Source organism: Equus przewalskii, chromosome 18 (genome assembly GCF_037783145.1).
Source record: "Equus przewalskii isolate Varuska chromosome 18, EquPr2, whole genome shotgun sequence".
NCBI classification, from domain to species: domain Eukaryota; kingdom Metazoa; phylum Chordata; class Mammalia; order Perissodactyla; family Equidae; genus Equus; species Equus przewalskii.
The window spans coordinates 35,201,275-35,207,729 of NC_091848.1; the positions used below are offsets into that span (position 1 = coordinate 35,201,275).

Here is a 6,455-nt window from a genome sequence, read left to right on the forward strand (position 1 = left end):
TAATTTAGTCTTTATCAAAAATGTTTGCCATTCAGGGTCTCACCTCTGGGCTTGGTTGCCTCCCTGACATCCATTTCCCCTTCTTCCTTGCTAACAGAACTCTGATTTTGCCTGGGGCAACAGAGTGGCCAGCAAGGCTGAGCCACAGTCCCGGCTGCCCTGTGCTTTCCAGGCTGCCTCGCGGCTGGGGAGACCATGTGACCAGCTCTGGCCAATGGGACTTCAATGGAAGGAGCGCTCCTAGGACAGGCTGCCTGGCACAGTTCCCTTCTCTTCCTGCTTTGAGAAAGTTCCTGATCTTTGAAAGTGCAGTAACTATATTTCCACAGGAAAGGCCAAGAGAAGCACAGAGATGCCAGCCGTGGCAGTGCTGAGCACCAGCCCCCACCCCCTTGCAGGTATTTTATGATGTGAGACAAAGATACCACTATTTGTTTAAGTGCCTGCAAGTCAGGTTTTCTGTTGCTTGAAGCCGTGTTTATTCTTCACTGACCCTGGCACTTTCTTCTGCTCTCCCTCTTGAATGCTGGTCTCCGGTGGGAGGGATGCCCCTAGGCCCTCCAGCAACTCCCTGCTGCAGGCTTCTCTCCTCTCCTTGTTCAGACTTTGTCAGACCTTTGTGGGCTCTCGGAGCCTTGGGGGCGTCCTTGGCTTTCTCTGACCACCCACTGTTTGCCCCACTTTCCAGTTCTCTCATCTAGGCTGACCTCGATTTTCCATTTCTTTTGGTTAATCTCCTCCCCGCAAAATCACCTTCCTGTCTCACACACTGAGTCAGTGTCTGCTCCCCACATCACATGACACATAAACGCCACACACACAACCCCCCACGTCACACACCTCTCTCCTGGCCTCTTTGTCTTTCACTTTTGTCTTCTTGATATATGGAGAGCCACAGACCTAAAACCCAGTGTCCTGATTATGCCTCTGCCTGATTCCATCTGCTCTTGCCAGATGGAGTGTTCTTAATCCACATATAATTTTAGAGACAGGAGAGGCTGCCACAGGGACCGGGCACCCCTCACCAGCGGACAGGGAGCCTGCCCTTCCTTCCTCCCAGCTATGGCCAGAGCTGGCCTGCCGGAGGAGACATGCCAAGGAGAGTACAGAGCACAGCCTTTCCAGGATTCTCAGCCTCAGTGCTGACCTTGGAGGTCAGAACTCCCAGGCCACGCTGAGTGCAATTTGGGGATACACCCCACCCCACACCCCCCGTCCCAGCCCCCTCTACCAGAGCAGGCCCAGAGCCAGCCAGAGTAGCTAAGACTGGAGAGAGTAACTGTGCTCAACACTCCCCAGTGCAGGAAAGGGGGACGGTAGCTTTGCTACTGAAGGGGTGAGCTGTAGGGAGCCCCTGGGTGCATGGCTCACTGCAGGGGTTGGGGGGGGGAGAATGGCCCCCCTCCCTGTGAGACTGCTTTCTCCAGGAGAACTGCCACCTTGCCTGGCGACTTCATAGTTTATACAACCTGGGCTGCAAGGAGCAGCTCCTCCCGTGTGGGCCTGCCCTGACGATCAGCAGCTCTGGGTCCTAAAGCACACGAGCCCTCAGCACAAAGTCTGACAGCTTTCCTGCCTTCCCTACCCCTGTCCCCCCACCCCGCCTGCATCTCTCCCGTCCTGGGGAGCCTTGCCGGGGATGGCAGAGAGACGGGGAATTAAGCCTTTCTCCTGCGTGTCAAGAGGCTGCAGGCTCAGACTCTCCCCACCCCTTGGGTACTCACGGCTCAGGTGGGATCAACCTGTGGTGGGTCAGGTCGGCCCTGCAGGGCATGGCTGAGGGTTAAGAAAAGGGCGAAGGGAGGATGGACCCCACCTTTAAAGGTTCCAGACCTGAGCCTGGCTCTCAGATTTCACTAGAGGGCCTCCAGTATGTTTTGGAAAGAGGCATAGTTCTGGTTTCAGTTGTCCTGAGTGGAGACCTGGCTGTGTGACCTTGAGCAAGTTGCTTTACCTCTCGGAATCTCAGCTTCCTTCATTCCCTCTGAAAGTGCTCTGTGAACGCTAGTCCTGCGGTCAGCAGGTGCTTCTCTCTCCACCTCCCCACAAGCTGGACTCCCCTCCTCTTCTCTTCCCTCTGTAGGCCCTGGGCATACTTCCTCTGGAAGCTTCCTGCGCATCACATCGAACATAGTAATACACTCCCACAGCCCGCTGTGGCTGTGTGTTTTTGCTGTAAACTTTTTGAAAGAAAGTTGCTTTATAAATTATCTGGCTATAAATAACATTGAATTTTGATTGGCTGTTTTTCAGTGATCATGGTGTGTATTGGAAATTCTTAGAAAGTGAGAAAAGCTACAAAGAGTTTCTAAACGTAATGCCATTTCGAAACTACAGTCTTGAGTACTGAATAAATTAATTTGCAAGCCAGTTGGTAAACCGTTAGCATCTTAAAATGGGCCATGGCGGGAGCATTTACACCATGGAAATCGGCACACCCTTCAGATCAGTGTAGTGTTAATTCACAGCTCCCCAGCCCGCAACTGATTTACCCCCAACCACTGGGAAATTGTTTGTTTCTTTTAAATCTTCGCAGGTGGTTCAAATGGGTAGCCGCTGACCGGGAAGAAGTTCAGGGCTGGCAGTCCACTGAGACGGGCCCTGACAGGGACTACGGCTGAAGAGGAACCCAGCCCAGGTGCTCCCTCAGGGAAGTGCTCCCCGCCTCCAGCCTCAGGCCTTGTTCTTGGTGAGTCTTAATTTAGATCAAGGCCTAGTCAAAAAAGGTTTAATCTCTCTCTGTTTTTGTATTTACACTGTAGCCAGTTGTTTGTCTTTCTTGTTTTATTGCTGCCATTTTAGTCAATGACCTATAGCCTATCTGTCGTGTTTATTTTACTTCTCTTTTTATCCTTTTCTGTTAACAGATCCTCTTGACAGGCAGAGGTGAGGAAGGCTGACCCAGCAGGGAGGAACTGAGGGCCCAGCAAGCTCCTGGGGCTCTGCGGGGACTTTTCCTGCTCTGGGGGCAGGCGGCCTGGGGGAAGTCCTTGATCTTGAACCCAGACAGTTGGAGTCTGCAGGTGGCCCTGCTTTCAAAGTGAACTCCCCGTGATTCTGGCCTTTCCAGCTGAGGAAGTCTGTGAGTCCAGGAGGCTTCCGGAAGGCTGCTCAGCACCTGTTCAACAAAGGCGCCAGCCCCCAGGAGCAGAGGGAAATGGGCAAGTGCCCGGGGCTCTCGACCGGGCGGGATCAGTCAAGCATGGCATCGATAGTGGAACAAAGGTACAAACCAGATTTATGTGTTTTAAACAGGGAGGACTCTCAAAATGTGCTGTGGAGTAAAAAAGTGCAAGTTGCCAAACCACGTGTGGTGCAGGATGCCAACTATGTGAAAACATTTCCACAGAAACAATACAATCCGTTTTGTGTAGGTGTACATATAAATAAAGGAATGGAAATGTCTACATTCTTAAAAGTTCTGGAGCATATGTATCAAACCCTAAAGAGTAGTTACCCCTGGGGAGTGGAGAGGGAGACGAGGGAGTGAAGGTGACAGGGAAAGAAACTTGAGATTTATCAGTAATATTTTAATTTTTTAAAGAAAGTTCACTTATGTATGTAATTAAACTTATTTTTAAAACTCTAACCGTTGGTGTAAAGGCAAAGCATAGGGTTAGAGTTTGAGGAGAACGAAGCCCTGCTCCAGTCCTCGATACTCCATGCCCGTAGGGCCGTTCTTTAACTGCCTGCCTTTGGTTATTGCCTGGGTGAAATGGGCATAAAAACATAGTGACTCCAGAGGGCTTCCCAAAGAACTAAGTGGCCTGGTCGACGGAGATATACATATGCTAGTTATAAGTAGCATTTTGTGTTTAAAAACAATTTAGAGTCTCTATAAAGACAGACTCAAAATAAAATCCAATGTCTCTCCCCAAGGACAGAAAAAAGAGAGTGGCCACGAAGGAGCCGCCTTGAGTCTACTGAGAGCAGGTCATGTCAGACTAACGTTACTTCCTCTGTTCACAGGAGGAGGGAAGGGCAAGAAGCAAACACTTATGATGGCTTTCCAGTGACTCCAGCTCTGTGCTGGGTGTCCTCAGAGTTCCCACCACCCCGAGAGGTTTCTCGGGGCAACCTGAACCAGGTTTGGTGAGGTTAGGAAACTCGCCTCCGGGGGACGCTGGGGATCTGGGTTCAGATCTAGATTCAAATGATCCCAGGCAGCTAAGGGCCGGAGCAGCAGCAGCAGCAAGGACAACAGCTGCTGCCACCCTGGGCTGTCATTTGATCCTCACAAGGATGGTAAATTTTTTTACTCACATTTTACAAGTGAAGAAAATGAGACAGCAAGAAAGGTTAAGTAGGCCAGCCCAAAGTCACAGGTCTGTCTTGTCCCCAAATCCGAGGTCTTAACCATGCCACCCTATGGCCTCTCTCTTCCACCTACACCCGCCCCACACCAGGGAGGCTCTGGCCTCCTCCTCACGGGGAGATTCTGTCAGAAGCTCTGAAAAGTGGCAACCACCTCTCTAGACTGGGTTAGTGGATCAGGTTGACTGACGCTGGGGGCGGGGCATGCGGAATCCTGTGGGCACCTGGATTGCAGCCAGGTTTCTGAGCGAGATGCTCTTCAGGGCCAGGAGGTCAGGAAGGAGACATGGGAGATGAAAACTGATACTGCTTGTTTAGTGGGTTGAATTGTGTCCGCCAAAAAGATGTGTTCAAGTCCTCACCCCGGTACCTACGAATGTGACCTTATTTGGAAATGGGGTCTTTGCAGGTGTAATCTAGTTACGGCGAACTCCTACTGGATCAAGGTGAGCCCTAAATCCAGTGACTGGCGTCCTTATAAGAAGAGGGAAATTTGGGCACAGAGACACAATGAAGACACACACACAGAGAAGAAGGCCATGAGAAGATGGAGGCAGACGTGGAGTGATGCAGCTACAAGCCAAGGATGCCAAGGATTGCCGGCCACCAACAACAGTTAGGGAGACGCCAGGAAGGATTCTTCCCTAGAGTCTTTGGAGGGAGCGTGGCCCAGCCGATACCTTGACTTAGGACTTCTGGCCTCCAGAACTGGGAGAGAATGAATTTTTGTTGTTTCAAGCCACCCATGTGTGGCAACGTGTTCTGGCGGCCCTAGGAAACTAACACAGCCCGGTTGCTCCACGGCTGATTGGGCAATCCCGGCATGACCTGTGGGCTTGCGCAGTGGGACAGAGGGCTTCGTCCTTGACCCTAATTTATTTTATTATCCTCTTGGATAAAAATAAAGAGAGTGTCTGCCAATCAAATACGTGGATTATTCAAAACCTGGAGAGATGGTGAGTACTGAAGACAGGCTCTATATTCAAAAACATCTCAATGAACTGCAATAATGGGTCACATTTTATAAACTGAAACTTAACTAGGACAAAGTTTTTAATTTAGGTTCAAAGAACTAACTGCATGAATGTGGAATGGGGAACCTCTGGCTTAATGACAGCTCATATAATAAAAGGTGTTGGCCACAGCTGAGTACGAGCCAACAATGCATTGCAGTCATTAAAAAAAGCTAGTGCACATTTAAGGTGCTCCACTGACAAGGAGAAATGAGACCAGCACCCCGTAGGTCGCTGAGCTGGTCAGGCCACATCTGGAGCTTCAATCAGCTCTGAGTACCTCATTTTAGAGTTTTGACACTACTCAGCATCCAGGGAAAGAGAGCCAGGAAAGTGAGGGGTCCAGAAACTGTCATGCAAAGAAAATCGGGGTGAGTCGGGGGTGGCCCTGAGGAGTAGTGGTTAAGTTTGCACACTCTGCTTCAGCAGCCCAGGGTTCACAGGTTCAGATCCCAGGCATGGACCTACACATCACTCATCAAGCTATGTTGTGGCAGTGTCCCACATAAAAAATCGAGGAAGATTGGCACAGATGTTAGCTCAGGGCCAATCTTTCTCACGAAAAAGAAAGAAAGAAAGAAAGAAATCAGGGGATCTAGGCTTATTTCCCCTGGAGATGAGAAGACATGGGAACCTGGGACATGTCTTTAAGTGCTGAATGGCTCTCATGAAGGAGAGGAAATAGGCCAATTGTATAGTGTTCCAGAAGATTCCTAACCAGTGGCTCCTGCACTGATGATGGCAAGCAGCAGTCTCATTCTTCAGCAGAGGGGACACTGTTGATTTGGCAGCATTAATTCTCTCTTTTTCTGATAACAGCACCCAGATTTCCTTTGTGAGACCACTCCACCCCCACTTTGTCCATGGTTCCAGGGGTGGGCAAATGACTCAGACTTAGCCCCTCAGAGTGCTCTATCCCTTTGCCCACACCAACCTGTTCAGGGATGGGCACACGGCCCAAGCCAGATCAATGAGTGACTATCCTGGGCATTTTGTCGTAATTACCAGGCAGAGACTGTCTCCTTTCATTAGGATCACAAAGCTGGTAGGATAGAAACCTGGAGGTGCTGGAGGCCAGCTTGCCAACAAGTGAGATGAACCTGCTTGAGAATGAAGTCAACACAGGAA

The 6,455-nt window shown here is 50.3% G+C and overlaps 1 long non-coding RNA gene across 3 annotated transcripts; it reads left to right on the forward strand.

Moving 5' to 3' along the window:
- The first annotated feature begins 242 nt into the window (after positions 1-242).
- Positions 243-5,240, forward strand: LOC103565761 (uncharacterized). Of its 3 annotated transcripts, none has more exons than XR_011529427.1 (6): positions 261-398; positions 2,537-2,689; positions 2,868-2,886; positions 3,071-3,225; positions 3,970-4,097; positions 4,724-5,240. It is a non-coding gene; the product is annotated as an uncharacterized lncRNA (long non-coding RNA). The 3 variants fall into 3 exon arrangements; XR_011529428.1 differs by having other exon boundaries at positions 3,970-4,087; XR_011529426.1 differs by lacking the exons at positions 3,970-4,097; positions 4,724-5,240 and having other exon boundaries at positions 243-398; positions 3,071-3,418.
- Positions 5,241-6,455: the final 1,215 nt, after the last annotated feature.